This window comes from Lissotriton helveticus, chromosome 3_2, assembly GCF_964261635.1.
Source record: "Lissotriton helveticus chromosome 3_2, aLisHel1.1, whole genome shotgun sequence".
Lineage (NCBI taxonomy): Eukaryota > Metazoa > Chordata > Amphibia > Caudata > Salamandridae > Lissotriton > Lissotriton helveticus.
In genome coordinates, this window is record NC_136062.1 from 46,759,773 (window position 1) to 46,781,368 (window position 21,596).

Genomic DNA, 21,596 nt, shown 5'->3' on the forward strand with positions numbered 1-21,596 from the left:
CCATTTTGAGAGTCCTGTTGCAGCCGCCTGTCGCTGTAGCATCAAGAGCAGCCGAAACTCAGCTGAATGGCAACTGAAACGGTAAAGGGGCGCCCCACTACAGCAGACGAGCCTCCACCTAGGAAGGCCCGTTCACGCCGCCTCCCCCCCCCCTTCGGGCACCCCACGCCGTTATTCGGAGCAGTATTGTAGGATGGCCACACCAGTGCGGCAACTTGCTAGACATCACCTCGGTGGTAACCGAATCTCAACGCCTTGTGGTGTCTTCTATTCAGAAAACATTGTTATGCTGCCTTCGACCTATTCGCCGCAAGTGCGCACGCAACTCAGCTGCATAGCTTGCTAGACACCACCTCGGTGCTAACCGAATCTCAGCGCCTTGTGGTCTCTTCTATTCCAAAAAAATTGTTGCGCTGCCTTTGGCCCCATTCGCACATCGGTCCGCTACTGCCGCCATCTCACAGGCCAACGGGGCGCCCCACGCCGATTTTCAGCATTGTAGGATGTCCACACCAGTGCACCTTGACGCGAACTCACAGGCTAATGGGGCGCCCCACGCCGAGTTTCAGCATTATAGGATGACCACACCAGTACAGCAACTTGCTAGACATCACCTCGGTGCCATCCGGATCTCGCCGCCCCACTGCAGATGAAGTGCCTCTCAACTATGAAACCACCACGGTGACATCCGGATCTTGGCGCGTTGTGCTGCCTTCGGCCTATTCGCACATCGGTCCGCTACTGACGCCATCTCACAGGCTAATGGGGCGCCCCACGCCGAGTTTCAGCATTGTAGGATGACCACACCAGTACAGCAACTTGCTAGACATCACCTCGGTGCCATCCGGATCTCGGCGCCCCACTGCAGATGAAGTGCCTCTCAACTATGAAACCACCACGGTGACATCCGGATCTTGGCGCGTTGTGCTGCCTTCGGCCTATTCGCACATCGGTCCGCTACTGACGCCATCTCACAGACTAATGGGGCGCCCCACGCCGAGTTTCAGCATTATAGGATGACCACACCAGTACAGCAACTTGCTAGACATCACCTCGGTGCCATCCGGATCTCGGCGCCCCACTGCAGATGAAGTGCCTCTCAACTATGAAACCACCACGGTGACATCCGGATCTTGGCGCCTTGTGCTGGTTCCGGCCTATTCACACATCGGTCCGCTACTGATGCCATCTCACAGGCTAATGGGGCGCCCCACACCGAGTTTCAGCATTGTAGGATGACCACACCAGTACAGCAACTTGCTAGACATCACCTTGGTGCCATCCGGATCTTGGCATCTCAACGCCTAGTGGTATCTTCCATACAGAAAATATTGTTGCGCTGCCTTTGGCCCCATTCGCACATCGGTCCGCAACTGACACCATCTCACAGGCCAACAGGGCGCCCCACGCCGACTTTTACCATTGTAGGATGGCCACACCAGTACAGCAACTTCCTAGACATCACCTCGGTGCCATCCGGATCTTGGCATCTCAGCGCCTTGTGGTGTCAGTCAGAAAATATTGTTGCGCTGCCTTTGGCCCCATTCGCACATCAGTCCGCTACTGACACCATCTCACAGGCCAACAGGGCGCCCCACGCCGACTTTTACCATTGTAGAATGGCCACACCAGTGCCACAACTTGCTAGACACCACCTCGGTGCCATCCGGATCTTGGCATCTCAGCGCCTTGTGGTGTCTTCTATTCCGAAAATATTGTTGCGCTGCCTTTGGCCCCATTCGCACATCGGTCCGCTACTGACGCCATCTCACAGGCCAACGGGGCGCCCCACGCCGACTTTCAACATTGTAGGATGGCCACACCAGTGCGGCAACTTACTAGACACCACCTCGGTGCCATCCGGATCTTGGCGCGTTGTGCTGCCTTCGGCCTATTCGCACATCGGTCCGCTACTGACGCAAACTCACAGGCCAACGGGGCGCCCCACGCCGACTTTCAGCATTGTAGGATGGCCACACCAGTGCTGCAACTTGCTGGACACCACCTCGGTGCCATCCGGATCTTGGCGCGTTGTGTTGCCTTCGGCCTATTCGCACATCGGTCCGCTACTGACGCCGCCTCACGTGCCAACGTATTTTCTCCGCATTTTATACCCTATACCGCATAACAGGTCATGTGACTTGTTTATAAAACTTTTCATTGGTTCATTTTACTTTTGGTTTCCTAATGATGGAAGGCTTGATCATATGACCTAAAAACAACACTTTTCATTGGATGAAAACTTTTTTTTTCCCCAAACGATGAAAGCCCCACCTTGTTTCTGGATGTTTCAGACTGAAGCTGGCGTCAGCATGAGAGCACCACCATCTCGTAGCTCCGTCGTGGTCATTCCGCGAGCAATCATGGCAGCCGCTCCCCACCAGAAGCCTACAGGAGTCGGGGGCCCCCAAAACTTTTGATGAATCCTCAAGGCGGAGGGGACGCTTTCGAGAATGGGGTCCAAGACCTAGCAGACAAGCGTCCGATTTCCAAGGTGTCCCAGGGCCATTTCAGTGGACCAGGCCCAAAAAGGAAACAGCCTGCCGCCATTTTGAGAGTCCTGTGACAGCCGCCTATCGCTGCACCGCAATAGTGGGCGCAACTCAGCTGAATTGCGGCTTTTGACACAGTGGACCAAAAACGGACGGAATGGCAACTGAAACGGTAAAGGGGCGCCCCACTACAACAGATGAGACTCCACCTGGAGAGGCCCGTTCACGCCGCCTCCCCCGAGGCGCCCCACGCCGTTATTCGGAGCAGCATTGTAGGATACCAAAACCAGTGCGGCAACTTACTGGACATCACCTTGGTGCCATCGTTCTGCTGCCTTGGAACTATTCGCACAACAGTTTGCTACTGATGACCCACCCCCCGCGACGCCCCACGCCAGAAATCTGGACGTTGTGCTGCGTTGGGACTATTCGCACAGCCGACCGCTACTTCGTTGTTTTTCCCTAAAAATGTTTATATGTTATTACTGTTTTTGTTTTCTTGTATATATTGATAAGTTATTAAAGTTTTATAATCTTACTACTTTGTCGGAGTGCTATATATTTTTAATGTGACACATAATTGTAAAAACTTTGATGTACAAAGAGTCATCCCTGGAATCTTCCGCTTCAGGCTCGGTCCCCTCCCCAATCACAATACAGGATGGTTTTCAGATAATAGGAACGCGTCTGCTGTGACGGATCTCATCGAGTGTGGGCCTTGATCTACTATAACTCCTTTGAAGAGGGGTGATTCTTTACAGCTGGGGCCATAAACTACATCTGCAGGGCTAGCGGATACCCTAGCACCGGCCTGGACAATCGGACACAGAGGAAAAGGAGTGTCAGAGGGTGCGGTAGTGAATAGGGCGAAAGGGAGGTGTCGGGCGGGCACAGGGTGTGATTCTCAGGGAAGAGCAGCGCAGATGGGGGGAGGTTTATTACCCATGCATAAGACAGAGAGCGGGGGTGACCACTGCCTGGGGGAGATGCTTGCGAGGGTGGGGAGCCATGCTAAGGATCGACAGCGTGCACAGAGTGGGTCTGGTCAAGGCATCTAAAATGACTGCCGTGCACGACAAAAGTGTGGCATTTGAAAAAAGACAAGATGGCGCAGACAATGTTTTTCAACACTTCCTGATTTCCTTCGAATCGAACGTTAACAGACGTTGGGGCATATTACCAAAGTTAAGCGATATTTATCCCTAACGATGCTTAGCAACGATTTTTTTACCGCTAAGCATCGTCAGAAATTATCGCAGATAAACCTTGCTATTATCAAGGTTTATCGCAAATACGATAAAAAACGACCGCAATGCATTAATATCGCTGAAAACTCAGCGATATTCATGCATTACCGAGCTAATGCTCTTAGCCATGTTAGCCACCTCCCATTGGATAACATGGCTAAGAACTGCTCAGGGCAGGTGCTAGCTTTTGGAGATATTCGCTCTTATCGCGAATATTTCCAAAAGTTGATAATAGGAGATAGCGATGTTAGCGACTGTTTCCAGTCGCTAACATCTTGGCATGCCCACTTTGCATGTCATTAGTGATAAATATCACTCACATGCAAAGTGGGGCCCAAGATGGTCGCTATCTCCTACTAGCCGTCGCTAACTGGTGTTAGCAACAGCTAGGTAATACAGATATAATTTTATCTCCGCGAAGCGGAGCGCTGTTACAGATATATATCTTGTTTTTGAACGTTAATTTCTCAAAATCCACTGAAGCACATATATTGAGACCTAGCAAAGGCACATCGAGCTACCAGTCCCTACAATTTTGCCAAGTTTCGTGCAAATCCATTCAGCCGTTCGATTATTATTATTATTATTTTTTTTGCCCCGCGGGGCCCTTTTAAAACCTCCACATCAAACCTAAGAGGTCAAGGAGGATCTACTATGCCCCCTTATGGTCATTTGCCCCTTCGCTTTGGCCTCCTCTTGTCTCTCGATCCTACCGAGAGACAAGATGGCGGCCGCTACGGACTGTTTGCAATGTTTACAGACGCCGGAGAACCAATCAGCTTCGCAAACCTCCGTTACGCGAAGCGGAGCGCTGTTACAGATATATATCTTTTTTTGAACGTTAATTTCTCAAAATCCACTGGAGCACATATATTGAGACCTAGCAAAGGCACATCGGGCTACCAGTCCCTAATATTTTACCAAGTTTCGTGCAAATCCATTCAGCCGTTCGATTATTATTATTATTTTTTTTTTTTGCCCCGCGGGACCCTTTTAAAACCTCCACATCAAACCTAGGGGGTCAGCGAGGATCTACTATGCCCCCTTATGGTCATTTGCCCCTTCGCTTTGGCGTCCTCTTGTCTCTCGATCCTACCGAGAGACAAGATGGCGGCCACTACGGACTGTTTGGAATGTTCACAGACGCCGGAGAACCAATCAGCTTCGCTTCACGAAACTCCGTACCGCGAAAAGTCCGCGAACCGGAGCGCTGCCCGGTGCGCTGTTACAGATATATATCTTTTTTTGAACGTTAATTTCTCAAAATCCACTGGAGCACATATATTGAGACCTAGCAAAGGCACATCGGGCTACCAGTCCCTACAATTTTGCCAAGTTTCGTGCAAATCCATTCAGCCGTTCGGGCTAAAAGTGAGGCCAACCGCCCTATGGAAAACTCAATGTTAAAAACACGTTTTGGGACCCCCCTTTTTTCTCGGCCCCCCCTTGACGAACCCCCCCCAAATTTTCAAGGGCTGCTCAGAAACAAAATGTGCCATTTTCCTGAAAATTTCAGCCAATTCCGTCCACAAACGCCAAAGTTATTAGACATAGAATTTTCAAAAATCCCATAGAGAAAAAATCCTAACTATATATACCTACTGGCGACCGCCAGTAGGTAATATATATATATATATATATATATATATATTCACTGAAAAAACCATAGGTTTAACACTCGTTATAGTTAGGAATTAGCATTTAAAAAGCCTTTGAAATTCACTGAAAAAACCATAGGGTTCACACCAGTTATAGTTAGCTGGACATTTTACTCATACAACACCATTGAAATTCCCACGTTATAGTTAGTTGGACTCACTATAACTCGCGTGCCCGCAATCTACTGCTGATGATGTCACATATTACATCATTCATGACATGGTCAGTGGCATTACTGATGACATCACTGATGACATCTCAAATGACATCACTGATGACATCACTGATGACATCTCAAATGACATCACTGATGACATCACTGATGACATCATCCAGTGAATGTGTGTTTCTGTAAAGTTAAAATATGTTTTATATATTGAAGAATGAGTGGATGTATGAGTGTCTGGATGAAGGATTTAGTAGGTGCGTGACTGACTCTGAGTGAGTGATTAAATGTGTCTTACTGAATGCCTTGGTTAGTGACTAAACTGTCTGAATGTGTGCATCAGTATGTCTGTTGTTGTGTAAGCTGCTGCATGTGTTGATCAGTAGCTATATGAGTGGCTATATGGGTTATTGATTGTTTGCCCAAGTATTTGTATGTGAGGGTGAGTGTGTGTGTGTGGGTGGCTGAGAGGTGTGTGACTTTGTGCATAGATGTGTGAGCAGTTGATTCACTTGGTATATGGGTTCAAGAGTGCATGTGGAAAGAGCTGTATGGGTGGTTGACTGTGTGCATGGGTGTGTTGGTGAGTGAATGGATATCTCAGTGCTACATGTCCAAGTAAGTACATATGTAAAACACAGTGCATGTGAGAGTTGGCATATATAAATGACAAAACATGAGAGCCTGTGATTGCGTAAGGGACTGTATGGATTAATGTGTACTTGTATCAGTGATTGTAAAAGATGTGTTAGTATATGTTTGAATAAGTAAGGTTTTGTGTTTATAACTGTATAGATGAGGAAATGGGAGTGTGATTGATTCTTTGCATGACTGACTAGGTGTGTGAGTAACTCCATGAATGAGTGGCAGTGTGTGAGTGTCTGTATAGGTGTATGAGTGCATATAATAGTGTTGTATTGATGAGTGACTGTATGTATGAGTGATTGTATGGGTGAATGAGTGGATGTGTGTGTAGACTTAGGAATCAGTGAGTGCGTATGTAGTAACTGGTATTGGTGTGTCAATGGTTTCTGGAATGGTAGTCTGTGTTTAACACTGGATGTTATGTTATGTTATGTTATAATTGTTTATATAGCGCATGGCTACCCCAACAACAGGGCGTCCCAGCGCTTGCGGACATGCCTAATTACAGGACAGCCAGAGTGGAGGCGACAGAGTGTCAGATCACAGGGGAACCCTAAACAGAAGAAAACAACCCGGTTTTAATGTGTTTTCGAAAGAGTAGATGGTTAGTAGTAGTACGCACACTTAAAGGGATAGAGTTCCAGAGTTTTGGGGCCAAATACCTGAATGACCGTCCCCCGGCTCTGCACCTCCGGATCTTGATGGTACGGGCAAGAGAAAGGTCCGCAGAGTGGAGAGCACGCGACGGGACATAGAAGGAGGAGTGTCCCTGCAAAATTTGGGGGCCAAGGCAGTAGAGCATTTTATGAATGAGACAAAGGGTTTTAAATTGAATGCGTTGTTTGACAGGCAGCCAGTGCAGCCTACGTAGAACCTGGGAGGTATGGCAGCGTTTCGGCAGTCCGAACAGAATGCGTGCAGCAGCGTTCTGAGCCCTTTGCAGTCTGTTAGTGACTGTCAAGTTGGAACCAAGCATAAGGGCATTACAATAGTCTAGATGGGATAAGACCATAGCTTGAACGATTGTCTGACGGATGGAGGGTTCAAAGAAGCCAAGAATGGGTTTAAGAGAACGTAAGCGGCCGTAACAAGTGCCAGACACTCTTTTGGCATGGGATTCAAGGGTAAGTGAGTTGTCTATAATCACACCCAAATTGTTAACTTCCTTCTTGGGAGTAGGAGGTGGGCCCAATGTAGGGGGCCACCACTGCTCATCCAACTTCTGAGTGTCACTGCCAATAAGGAGAACCTCAGTTTTAGATGAATTCAACTGAAGGCAGTTCTCTGTTAGCCAGCTGGAAATGGCCAAGATGTCTTCTTGAAATTTGGCTCGGTCCCCCACGGTCTCATTGGAGAAGGTAAAAATCAGTTGCGTGTCGTTCGCATAAGAAATTAATTTGATGTTTCGTTCCCTGGCCAACATGGCCAAGGGGCGGACATACACGTTAAACAACGTGGGTCTGAGAGCAGAACCCTGTGGGACACCGCAGCCTAAGGGGAATCTGCTGGATGAGTACGGCGGAGCATGGACCTGGAAGGAACGGTCAGATAGAAATGACACCTATCTCCCACAGTCTCCTAAGAAGGATCCCATGGGAGACCGTGTTGAACGCCGCACTCAAATCCAGCAGGACCACAGCTGAGGTGCTACCGATGTCCTGTGTCACCCTTAGATGTTCCATAACGGCCAGTAGGGCCGATTCCGTGCTATGTTTGGCACGGAATCCGTTCTGAGATTCTTCCAAAATCCCATTAGTCTCCAAAAAACCTGTCAAGATGGAATTCACGTGTGCTTCCGCCACTTTAGCCAAGTACAGAAGCAAGGAGATAGGTCGGAAACTTTCTGGCTTGGAAGGGTACAGGGTGTTTTTTTTTAGCAGGGAGAAAACCTTGGCATGTTTCCAAGATTTGGGAATTGTGGCTGACTGAAGAGATCTATTGATCAACTCCCGCCCTTCAGTCATGATGGAGTCTAAACAACTCTGGTTTAACAGGATCTTCCGGGGACCCAGACTTGATTTTTAAGGCCAGGAGTTCCATATCTGTCTGTGAGATGAGTGGAAGGGTTAGGAGTGAATAGGGAAGGTCCGGTGGGTGTATGATAGATCGAGAAATCATAGAAGAACCACCAGGGTTAAATGAGTTGTATCAAAGGTTAGATTAGAGTGTGAGGAGGTGCATTGTATTATCACATGAATGATGTCATCAGTGATGTCATCAGTGATGTCATTTGAGATGTCATCAGTGATGTCATCAGTGATGTCATTTGAGATGTCATCAGTGATGCCATCAGTGATGTCACTGACCATGCCATGAATGATGTAATATGTGACATCATCAGCAGTGGATTGCGGGCGCGAGAGTTATAGTGAGTCCAACTAACTATAACGTGGGAATTTCAATGGTTTTGTATGAGTAAAATATCCAGCTACCTATAACTGGTGTGAAACCTATGGTTTTTTCAGTGAATTTCAAAGGTTTTTCAAATGCTAATTCCTAACTATAACGAGTGTTAAACCTATGGTTTTTTCAGTGAATTTCAAAGGTTTTTTAAAAGCTAATTCCTTACTATAAAGAGTTTGTAACCTACGATTTTTAAAGTGAATTATTACTTTTTTTATTAGCTGTTTTTTATAACTATTAATTATAATATTTTTTATAAAATTCTTCTTTTTTTTTTTCTAAAATAAATTTTTCAATGTATTTTTCCAGTTTTTTTTTTAACATTTTACCTCAGAGAGCTCAGGGTGCGCGCACCCGTAAACGCACCCGTACACGTAGCAAGAGGGCTATATCGGCGTGCGAAAAAAAATATAAGCATGTATTTAAAGTAAATAATAATGCAAGACATTCAGTGGCATACTTATAAAAGTAGTATTCTTGATTTTAAATAACCATATTTTAACTTTAAACGCATTTCCTAAAATCTAACAAAACGTCATTCAGGCGCGCCGCGTAAGCGCCCCCGGAAGCGCCTACGTACGTGCCGCGTAAGCGCTCCCGGAAGCGCTCCGGTGCGCGCAGCGTAAGCGCGTCAAGTCATGTCACACTTTTCATTGGTAGTTAACAGGTTTTTTTTACAACTAATGAAAACCCCACCCATTTCCTTCACTACCTCTTTCACTTTGGAGAGAGCAAGACCTATTCCCTTCTTCTTCTCTTTAATTCTTTGGAAAGAATGGCTGCAAGACCACCAAGCAGCAGTGATGACTCTGATGAGTTTCTCCATGAGGACCCTCCTCAACCAAAAGTGAAGGAGCACTTCATTTGAAAGTTTTTTAGCATTCCAGAAGGAGAGAGGAAGGTAAATGCTCCAAAGGTGGAGTGCAAGATATGCCATACTATTCTTTCACGGGGTGACCCCACAAGAAAATATAGTTTTGGGAACTCCACCATGATAAGGCATGTGCAAAGAAGGCACCCCCAGAACTATGCCCGGGAGAGTGTCAGGGACCTGGCACGGAATGCACCAAGAGATTGCGCCTCGACTTCCACCGGAGGAGCAACATCATCGGTGAGAGGAAGATCAGTCGAGTTGATACCAAACATTCAGCCTGTTTTTTCAGACATTACTATTGGGTGTAAGCAGTGTGACGAACTGCTTTGTTTTGGGGAGCATAGCATTCTATTAATTGTTTGAAAAAGGGAAGAACACCGCTGCCCTCCCCAGCCCTAATTTTTCCCCTTTTTTTGCTCCTGTTGAGCAGTTTGGTATTCCCTATTTTTATTTTTGTTCTGAAAAAAATACCCCAAAAAATTAAAAACGTTCGAAAAAGTAAAACAAAAAAAAAACTAAAAAAGAAGAAAAAAAACAGTTCTTTTTAGAACTACCTCCAATTCTCCAAAAAGAGCTATATTCTTTACAAATTCTAAAAGAGTGAGTGAAGTGGAGTACAGTGAGAGAGGAAAGGAAAATGAGTGAGGGAGCAAAGAAAGGGACGAGAGGGGAAGGGAAGTGAAGTAGGGGGACTGAAAGAAGGTGAGCGTGGGAGGTGAGTGAGGGGAAGGGGAGTGAACATGGGGAATGAGGATAAGTGAGAAAAGCGGAGTAAGGGAACAGGGGTGAGGAAGGGTAAGAGAAGAGCAGTTAGGTTGAGGAAAGAGTGGTGATAGAGAGTAGATAAAGGCAAGTGAGCGTGAGACAAGGGGAGTGAGGGAGTGAGGAGACAGAGGAAGTGAAGGAAAGAGTGAGAAAAGAGGACTGAGTGAGGGAGCAAAGAAAGATAAGCGAGGGAGTGTAGGTAAATTGTAGGGAGTAAGTGTGATGGAAGAGGAGTGAGAGAGTGAGGGGACGGAGGTAGTGAAGCTAAGAGAGAGGGAGTGAGGGGAGGAGAATGACAGGACAGAGGTAGTGAGAGAAAGAGTGAGTGAAGTGGAGTAAGGTAAGGGGAATGAGTGAGTGAGCGAAGGAAGGGAAGAGAGGGGAAGAGGACTAAAGCAAAGGGAACTGAGAGAAGGTGAGTGAGGGATGAAAGTAAAGGGAAAAGGAGAGAAAGATATGGCATGAGGGGTACTGAGGGAACCAGACTAAGAGAATGGGAGTAAAAGAACGGCAGAGAGCATGAGTAAAGAGGGATGAAAGAGGGTGGATAAAAGTGAGTGAGGGTAAGACAAAGGGAGTGAGGAAGTGAGGGGATAGAGGTACTGAAGGAAAGAGTGACAGAAAGGGACTGAGTGAGGGAGCAAAGAAAGATAAGTGAGGGAGTGTGGCTGAGTTATAGGGAGTGAGCGTGAGAGTAAGTGAAGGACTTAGTGAAGTGGAGTAAGGAGAGTAAGGGAAGGGAAAAGAGTGAAGTAGCGAAGGAAGGGAAGAGAGAGGTAGGAAAGTAAAGGAGAAGGTCTGAAAGAAGGTGAGTGTGGGAGGAGAGTGACGAAAAGGGGAATAAACGTGGGGATTGAGAATAAGTGAGGGAAGCGCAGTAAGGGATCGGGGGTGTGGGTGGGCGAGAGAAGAGTAGTGAGGTTAAGGAAAAGAGTGATGAGAAAGTAAATCTTGTATGTCAAACTTACCTTATAAGTAATGTAAACTTAATTACACATTTTCAGTAAATTTAATATCTGTGAAAGAGAAAAAAAAGTACGTTATAATATTTATAATATATATTTCACAATACAAGAGACAAAGCAGGAGATTAAAAGTCATAAAAGGGTAGTAAGAGATAAATTAGGAGTGAAGGACTCAGAAAAGAAAACAAAGGAATGGTGAAGGTCAGAGAGAGTTAAAAAGAAATAGAGGGAGAGAAAATTACTAAGGGGATAATGAGATGGATACATTCAGTGACAGAGAAGATTAGGAAAACTAAAGGAAGAAAGGGGAGTAAAGAAAGGGGAGTGAGTGACAGAGAAGCAGGAGTGAGTGACGGTGGATTCATGACAATGAGGGATGGAAGGTGAGTGAGGGTGAATGTAAGGACGTAAGACAGTGAGGGGGCAATGGGAGTGAGGGTAACAGAGAGGGAGTGAGGGAAGACAAGTGAGAATATGAGAGAACAGAGGGAGTGAGAGAAAGAGTGAGTAAAGGGGAGTAAGGTGAGTGAGGAAAGGGGAATGACTGCGGGAGCAAAGGAAGGAAAGAAGGGGAAGAGAAGTGAAGCAAAGGGACTGGGAAAAGGTGAGTGCATGGGGAGAGAAAGAGGAAGGGGAGTTAAGGATGATGAATGAGGATAACTGAGGGAACCGGAGTAAGGGAACAAGGGTGAGGAAGGGTGAGTGAAGGGCAGTGAGGTTGAGGAAAGAGGGAAGATAGAGGGAGGATAAAGGCAAGTGAGCATGAGACAAGGGGAGTGAAGGAGTGAGGACATAGAGGTAGTGAAGGAAAGAGTGACAGAAAGGGACTGAGTGAGAGAGCAAAGAAAGGTAAGTGAGGGAGTGTGGGTGAGTTATAGGGAGTGAGCGAGACAGAACAGAAGTGAGAGACTGAAGGGACGGAGAAAGTAAGGCTAAGAGAGAGGGACTGAGGGAAGGGGACTGAGGAAGTGAGAGGACAGAGGGAGTGACTTAAGGAGTGAGAGAATTTGAGTAAGGTGAGTAAAGGAAAGAAAGAGAGGGGAAGGGAAGTGAAGAAGGGAGACTGAAAGAAGTTGAGTGTGGGAGGGGAGTTAGGGAAAGGGCAGTAAACATGGGGAATGAAAATAACTGAGGGAATTGGAGTAAGGGAACGGGGGTGAAGTAGACTGAGAGAAGGGCAGTGAGGTTGAGGAAAGAGGAGTGATAGAGGGTGGATAAAGGCGAGTGATTGTAAGACAAGGGGACTGAAGGAGTGAGGACAAAGAGGTAGTGAAGGAAAGAGTGAGAGAAAAGGACTGAGTAAGGGAGCAAAGAAAGGTAAGTGAGGGAGTGTGGGTGAGTTATAGGGAGTGAGCGTGATGGAAGAGGAGTGAGAGAGTGAGAGGACTGAGAGAGTGAGGCTAAGAGAGAGGGAGTGAGGGGAGGGGAGTGAGGATGTGAGAGGACAGAGGGAGTGAGAGAAGGAGTGAGTGAAGTGGAGTAAAGTGAGTGAGAGAAGGGGAATTATTGAGGGAGCAAAGAAAGGAAAGAAGGGGAAGGGGAGTGAAGTAGAGGGACTGACAGCTGGAAAGTGGTGGATGGGAGAGAGGGAAAGGGCAGTAAAGGAATGGGGAATGAGGATAAGTGAGGGAAGTGGAATAAGGGAAGGGAGGTGAGGGAGGGTGAGAGAAGGGCAGTGAGGGTGACTTAAGAGGAGTGATAGAGGGTGGTAAAAGGTGAGTGAGTGTGAGACAAGGAGACAATAAATATATATTTAATAATACAAAATATAATTTAACTTGTACAACATGTTATATGGTTTATTTTTGCTGTTCTCAGAATATATTGAATTACGCTTAAAACAGTGACTTCAATACTACTCATCATATGACAGCGGGCAAAAAAAACACAATCAAAATGATTGTGTTTAAAAATCCCATACAACAATTCAAAAAATAATGTAAAATTTAGAAAAAACATATCTTAACTCACTTTTGATCCACGTACTTTTCCACGAGGCGAAATAGTATATGGAAAGTCCTTTTCTTTGGAAATTACTCAATAGTATTCTTATTCTTCCATTTACCCGAGTTTCTGAAAGAAAAGCTCCAACATCTTTTACATTATGAAACAATAGTTATATTTCCACCTATGGCTTACTTATGATTAATATTTCCTATAATACTCACATCACACACTACGTGATACACTTACACTACCTCTATGACAACTACAAGTTTTTTAATATCTTAATCAATCTCACTCACAAAGTAATTTTGAACAGCAGACTAAGTTTTATTAACTGCTCCAATATTCATAGGCCAATTACCTTTCCTAAAATTTCGGTTGTAAGAATACTAGGTAAGAATTTGGTAACTGATAATGCAAACGTTGTGTGAAAGCCAATTGAGTATCATTGCAATTAGTCCAGCCTTTTTGACATTTTAAATAAGCTGTGTAATGTCCTGATGATGTCGAAGGACCATCATGGAAAATAATTGCTGCAGTTGCAAAGGTTTTTCCTGAAATTGATAATTGAGAAGCCACAACATTTTTAATTAAAGTTGTCAATTTAGTTCCATTAGGTCTAGATCGTTGGAACATTAAAATTACATACTGTCCATATCTTTGTATAAATAACGTTGATAGCATTGCAGATTTACATTGAGTACAGACCATGTTTTGATTTGCTTCTCTAACTAGATTTTTAAAAGACACTGATTTGCAGTCTGGTAAAGTCAAATATATAAATCTTTCAGTCTCTATTGTAGTACTACTTGAAAAGGAGCTATTGTCGCAGTCATGCTGCCATTTATAAGAAAGGCCACAAATATTTTCTACATCTACACCTTCATCTTGCAATACACCAAGCATATACATTAGAAATTCCTGACAATCTTGCTGAATATTCTTTGTAAATTGATTTAGACCAGAACATATGTCTAAAATATTTCGAATTTCAGAAACAGTTTGTATTTTTGTTCTATCACTGCTACATTTCTCAAACACAGAATTCAACAAAGAACAAAAACTTTGATTCCGATTTTCAGCAATCTGTTCTTGTACAGTTTGGAGAAAAAAAAACAACATTAACCACTACATTAGCATAGCAGTTGACACCAGAACTGTTTTCAAACTGAAATCCAACAACATCTTTAACTGAATCCTTTTCCTTTCTCCTTACAATTACTGGTTCATCTACTTTTTTTCTTTTTGCTACAACTTCACTACAATTTTTCTCATTTCTTCTTTTTCGGCCTACTACACGCTTTTCAAATAGAGGATATTGAGGTAAATTTGGAGCATACTCTCTTCTTAACCTATTATATTCTTTTACACAATTTAGATCAGCACTAATCTTTGTCTCATCAAAATCAATCAAGTACAATCCTGATAAAGTTCTGACTCGAGATAAAGCAACATATGCCATACCCTCTTTGAACACAGAACTTCCAATATTCACCAAAGCACTATCTACATTTAAACCTTGAGATTTATGAATAGTCACTGCATATGCCACAGAAACAGGAAACTGTTTTCGGCGGACATATAAATCTTTCACAAGCAAAAATCGAGCAGAACAACGACTGATTTGTTGTACTTCTTCAATACCATCAAATTTCATTTTTAGAAATTCAATTCCATCTCTAGTTCGGTAATTCACAAAATCAACAACAAGACCCATTGCTCCATTTACTAAACCTTTTTCCACATGTAAATTCCGTTGTAAAATTATACGACAATTTAAAGATACATACAGAGTCTTTTCCAAACCAGCAGTTTTAGATATTGTCTTCTCTAAAGAATCCAATTTTGATTTTAACTTTTCTGACAAAATAATAGTTGCTCCTTCATGCTCTATTTTATCAATAGCTTCGAGTTTCACAATCTGTTGATTTCCTAACTGTTTTGTGATTGGCCTGGCGCACCGCTGTAAGTATTTAATAAGGGTTTATTCAAAAAGTTGATGTGGCGATTAAAGAAAAGTTTTTGGGTGCTCCAACAAGTAACGTGACCGTCCGTGCACGTTGTTAATGTCTGAATCGTTTAGCGCGTTACAACAAGAGTAAACGCGTCCTTGATGATGGGCACACACTTGGGTTTAGTCAATTGTAGACGGACTCCATTGAAATTAACCAGGAAATTATTTACTGTTCATATTTCCATGATGCTTATTTTTCTTTTCAACACAATTCCAAAACAAAAGGGTGAACGTGGGGAGCGACGTTAACCACGTTTAACGTTTGCCCTCCACAATCCTGTTTAATGCACCGTTTTAATGTTTTAGGACTTCGCCTAGCCGCTCTCACCCGGACACGTAAGTGTGCTCAAACCTCCCCACGTTCACCCGACGTGTTCCCAACCACTCCTCACAACCTCACTCACCCCACCGCGCATGTATACCTGCATGATTCAATTCAATCGCATTCTAATGATGTATACTATGTTAAGGTAAATGCTTTCTGGAACCTTCTGGTAATAGCGTTTCTATTGTGTTTTTAGCGCTCCTGGAAAAAGGGTACATGTTACCCGAAATGCATCGGAGCACAATGCGAAAAAATGCATTATGAGGACTTTGGTCGCAATTTGTTGAAATAATCAACCTTAGAAAACTCTTGAATCTTTTGTTTTGGAATTGTGTTGAAAAGAAAAATAAGCATCATGGAAATATGAACAATAAATAATTTCCTGGTTAATTTCAATGGAGTCCGTCTACAATTGACTAAACCCAATTGTGTGCCCATCATCAAGGACGCGTTTACTCTTGTTGTAACGCGCTAAACGATTTCCTAACTGTAACATTTTGTTGTTGAAGATTGAACATTCTTGCAGAGTTGGCATCAAACATATAACAGATTTGTTTTCAGGAATTTTCTTAAAAATATTCTCTGGGAGAATATTTTCATTTGGAAACAAATTTGAAATTAATCGTACATGTAAAGCTTCTTTGCCATGCTCAGTTAGTTTTCCAATTCTTACATCTTGTAGAATATTTTTATAATCTTCATCCTTTGCCTGTCGCCTATTTTGAAGCAGTTCTGCATATTTGAAATGTAACCATATGTTAACATTTCCAATGCTTCCTAGGCACGTCCTGGTATCTTCATGTGTAAGCTTTTTAAACACTGGCTGTCCTTTCACTGGAGTTAGCTGCAGTAGATCTCCCACAACAATGATGTGTTTACCTCCAAATAATACATCATACTCTGTTTTAAGAATTTCTTGCATTCTTAAATGCACAAAAGCAAGCATTACATTTGATACCATGCTTACCTCATCAATGATAAGAAGTTTCATTTTCTTTAGGACTCTTGAAACTTCACAACAAGCTTCTCCAGATAGCTTGTGGTATTGTAATTTATTATCATGCTCTACTGGCAGCATCAACAAGCGATGTAAAGTAATCCCTTTAATGTTATGTGCTGCCAACCCAGTTGGAGCAGTAACAACACACGACAGCGATGACTCCGTTCTTTTCTGAAGATACGTTGCAATTGCTTTAATCAGAAAACTTTTTCCAGTACCTGCTTCTCCACTCACGTACAGTCGGGCGGGTATAAATGATGTACATGAGCACTCTTTTTTCTCATGACATAAACCATGCTCAATCTATTCTGTGACTTCATCATATATTTGTCTCTGCTCAACGTTTAGTTCTTTTTCCAAATCTTCTAAGTTAACAACATCCTCCTGAGCTTGTTCCATAGCTCTTTCCACTTCATTCATGGCAGTGGCAGCTTCATTTTGTATAATTGGTCCTCCTAGTGGATCCTGCCTCAATGAAGCAGAACACTGACTGTCTTGAGAACTGTCTCTAGCAATCTCTGCTGAAATTGTAGCTTCTTGCTCTATTTCCTCGTTCAACATTTGCAGATAATTTGAAAAAACAGGACATTCTATGGTATCCTTGGTTGCATTGAACGAATCTTCATAAGTAAGAAAATCTCCAAGTAGTTCCTCTTCTGTACGCCATGGCTTAAAGAGTTGCAAAAGAGCTAAATAGTAAAATTCCCTTTTGTCTGAAGATTCACAACTCAATTTTCGATGATTAATCAAATGGCCTTTTCTTTGTTTCACCAGACAGCCTTCACAGCCAATTACAGCATATACACCTTTATTGATATCTTCTGTGACGTTCCTCTTAAAAGTATAAGTTTGCAGAACTTCATAGAGACAAAAGTTCTCAAGATGACTACTACTATTTGGATAGTATGTATCCAACATGTTTGTCTTCAAAATATCTGTACTGTTTGGTTCTTTCTCCGCTAAATACTCTATTTCTTGTACAGATTTCAAAACTCGGTTTCGTGTTGCAGCAAGACCTAGACTCACCCAAATGATGGTTCTAGATTTGGCATAAAGACTTGCTGATGATAACTGATCAGAACATTCATGTGCTCCAATTTCTCGATGCGACAACATCTTCAGACTGTAACTGTATAATTTCTTGCTTAGACTCTTTTCATGTGAAATTTCCTCCCACATTTCCTTCAGTTCCGTCTTTTCTGATTTTGTGATGTAAGACGTCACATATCGAGCCACAGCAATAGAGTTGTCAGCAACATATTGAATATCCATGTTAGCATTCCACATGGACAAAATGACTGGGTTGTAGTCATTTATGTATTTGGACTCCTCATTTCTTCTTAGGTTGTATGTATTTTTAGGTGATTTTCTTGTCACAGTATGTCGCAGAGAAGACATAAAATTGTTCACTCTTCATTTCGATGTTACTGGACATGGAAATGCAAAACGACATTTTGTGTAGAACTTGTCCTTGGATTTGGATTTTCGACGACAGTATTTTCCACAACGATGGGTTTGAAAGCGTAAAACTTGATGTCTTAAATTGTTTTCTTCTGTACTTTTCGGAACAGCACATGTAGAATACTGCTCAATGAAACTCATCACTTCTCTCTGAATCTGTTCCAAATTTTGGTGCATCTTTAATCCATAGCAGCATATGTATGTGAGGAGCACCTCTTGCTTGATACTCCTTTCTCCAAAAGAAATCCAACACCTCTCCAAACGGAGGTTTTTTTTTGTTTGTAATAAAAGACATCATAGATTCAAACCTATGATTGAAATATCTGCATACATTAACTGGATCCAAAGAGCACAGTTCTCCAGGTGTCTTGTATTCAATATTTTCAATGTTTTTATTTGCCTCTCGTAGAAATTCAAGTAAGTCTTCCCAAGCATACTCAGCACAGCTAAGAGTGAGGAACCATGTAGGAGTTCCTAAGTTTCTTAGCATACATTTCAATTCCCCATGATGACGGTACCAATACTCGTTAGTACCACGCTGACATGCCATGAGATTAATTATCTGAGATTCCAAAACACTGTCTTGCAGTTTCACTTTATCCATAAAGTCCCTTGCTGAAACATTTTGCAGATGTACTCCACTTTTCAGTATATGGTTCACTGCATAAGAAAGTCCAGACAAGTCACTCTCGAACAGTAGGTGGAACAAATATGGAATGCATTGACGAAACCGTGGATCTTCTGCATATAATCTTAAAGTCCGGTATTCAGATGCAGGAATTTGAACAGGTCGGTCGTCATATCGTCCACCTTGACCTGTTGGAAATAACTGTGGAAAACAACGAGCTTCCAAACTTTCTTCCCATACACTAATGGGACTTCCTTTTGCTTCTTTCAATTGAAACAAGTCAATAGCATTCCCCATTACTTCTTTGGAATGCAATGGATGAACACTTTTATGTTCATAAATTTCTTCACTTCTAGAGACATCAACTTTTTCAATTTGTCCAGCTGAGAAATCCCTGTCCTCTTCTACAGTTGTTTCCTCTTCTCCAACATATACATTTTGGTAGTAGTGATTGTTTTTTACCAAATACAACGTTGCCTTTTTGACTTTCCTAACATCCACTAATTCTTGCCAGATTTTCTTACTCTTTGTCGGAACACCATTAACTAGAATAACCAGAGGTTCCTCTTCTACTTTTTCTACACCAATTGTATCAATATTTTTCTTAAAATCTAGAGGCAAATAAACAACTCTTCCCTTTAATCCTCTCTGTAAATCTGAAGGAGGCAATTTCCCTGTCTTAGGCTCCATGCGAACAATAGCCTGAAAAGGATGCACACATTGAATCAGAATAGACTCATAGGTATTTAAATCCATCAATTCAGAAGGAATGTCTACCAACTCCAGATTATTATGAACAGCTCCAGCAGGCATTCTGTTTTCATTTAATTTATTATAGCAATATTTACAAATAAGTTGATCAGAACCCAAATCCAAAAAATTTCTACCAACAAATAAGTTGCAAAATCCTTCCACTCATTATTATTTTCCTTTTTGCTTTTTCCATATAAATCAACTAATCTAGTCTGAGTCTTGTAATGAGTTCGTCGACAACACACACAAGTAAAATTAGGCCTTTCACTTGAATTGACCTTAAACTTTGTAATTTCATGTTCAAATTTTTCTGTACTTGAAATCTCTACATTCTCTTCCACATTACCTTCTATTACTGTATCAGTTTCTGCACTGTCCTCTTTTTCACCAAAGTAACAAAACTCAATTTCTTCACAAATGTTCTTCACGTCTAATTCAGTTCCATGCAAAAGAGCACTGTTTAACTGTTTTAGCTTAAGTGCTGGACTTTTTGCATAATACAACCTTCTCACTAATTTCCTCACTTTATTATGATGCACTGCTAACATCCTAAAATGGTGCAAAACACTCTGACATACTTTTTTTGAAAGACAAGCCAGTGAATGCCCATGCAAACCTGTTTTTTCTCTCACTCTACAAGGATCTAACTCTTGCAAAATGTTCATTTTTTGTTTTAGACTTTTCTTAGTATATGTCCGTAAGAAACTGAGAGACAAATAAATTGAATCCTGTCGCACACTACAAATACTACTACAATTCCAAGTATACACTGGAGCCTTAGGACATCTCCCTAAAACTTCATCAGCTAACACCTCTTCTGTATTTCTAGGCACAATTTTTTCTTTTTCAACCGGACAACCGTCCTTCACCTCATATGCTCGACCACTGGTGTCAACTGCATGCACCAAATCATTATCCTGAAAGTAACTTTCTTCATTAAAAAATGGCTCACAACTTGAACTATGCTTCCATTCTCCAGAAAAAACATCACAAAAATTAGTCCGATTAATTACTCTTTTCCACTTACATTTTGATTTGAACACATTGATTACCTTATCTAGTGTACGAATTCTATTCATTACTAATCCATATAAATTATTTTTCACTTTAAATGCTTCATCCACAATCTTCATTGTTTTTTTTTCTTGTAAGAAGCGGTCTTTTTTTGATACATCTTTACATGTTTTAATAAATTTGAAACTATTCTGTTATAAAACATTCGTCTACGAATTTTAATAAATTGATTTCTCCTTCTATTGCTATAGACAATATCATCACTTCTACAGGTCTAACATTTTTTGAGGGGCAGAATTTTTTCTTTCTATTAAGAGATCCATTATTCTTCTTTGAAACAACATCTTTTTTTTGACATTTCAATAATTTTCTTAAAAAGTTTGCTTACCAGGAGCATTATTTTTTTTCACCGAAGATTGTGTTTTGGATGAGTCTTGTATTTCTGTTTTTTGGACCTTAAATCCTGTTTGTTTCTTTTGAGGTCTTTCCTTTGACGGCATATTCTTTTATCTTTCTATAGATGATTACAATCTATGGTAAAAAAAATAACATATTATAGACCACTACAAACATACTACATAGCAATTACAATAACTCAACAATATAAACCCTAGTTTACAACATAAGTTACTTTATACCACAGCAACTGTGTCACAGTAACAGTGCAGTACAGTTTCATTATTAATCTTACTCTCTGCCTGCACCATGTCACTCTGTACCTGTGTCTTATGTCACTCTGTGCCTGTGTCTCATCTCACTCTGTGCCTGTGTCTCACCTCACTCTGTGCCTGTGTGTCATCTCAGTCTGTGCCTGCCCCATCTCTCTCTCTTTCTGTGTGTCATTTGTCTGTTTGCGTGTGTTTCATCTCACTCTGGTAAATGTTTCATGGTAAAGAGTATGGCTTTAACATTTTTGACATGGATCACACTGACTGTCTGTATGAAATAAGGAATTATATTTTCACATTTTTCAATAATGTCACCTGTGTCTCATCTCTAAGCTAAAAGGGTACTCAGTGCCTGTGTCTCACCTCACTCTGTGCCTGTGTGTCATCTCAGTCTGTGCCTGCCCCATCTCTCTCTCTTTCTGTGTGCCATTTGTCTGTTTGCGTGTGTCTCATCTCACTCTGGTAGATGTTTCATGGTAAAAAGTATGGCTTTACCATTTTTGACAAGGATAACACTGAGTGTCTGTATGAAATAAGGAATTATATTTTCACATTTTTCAATAATGTCAC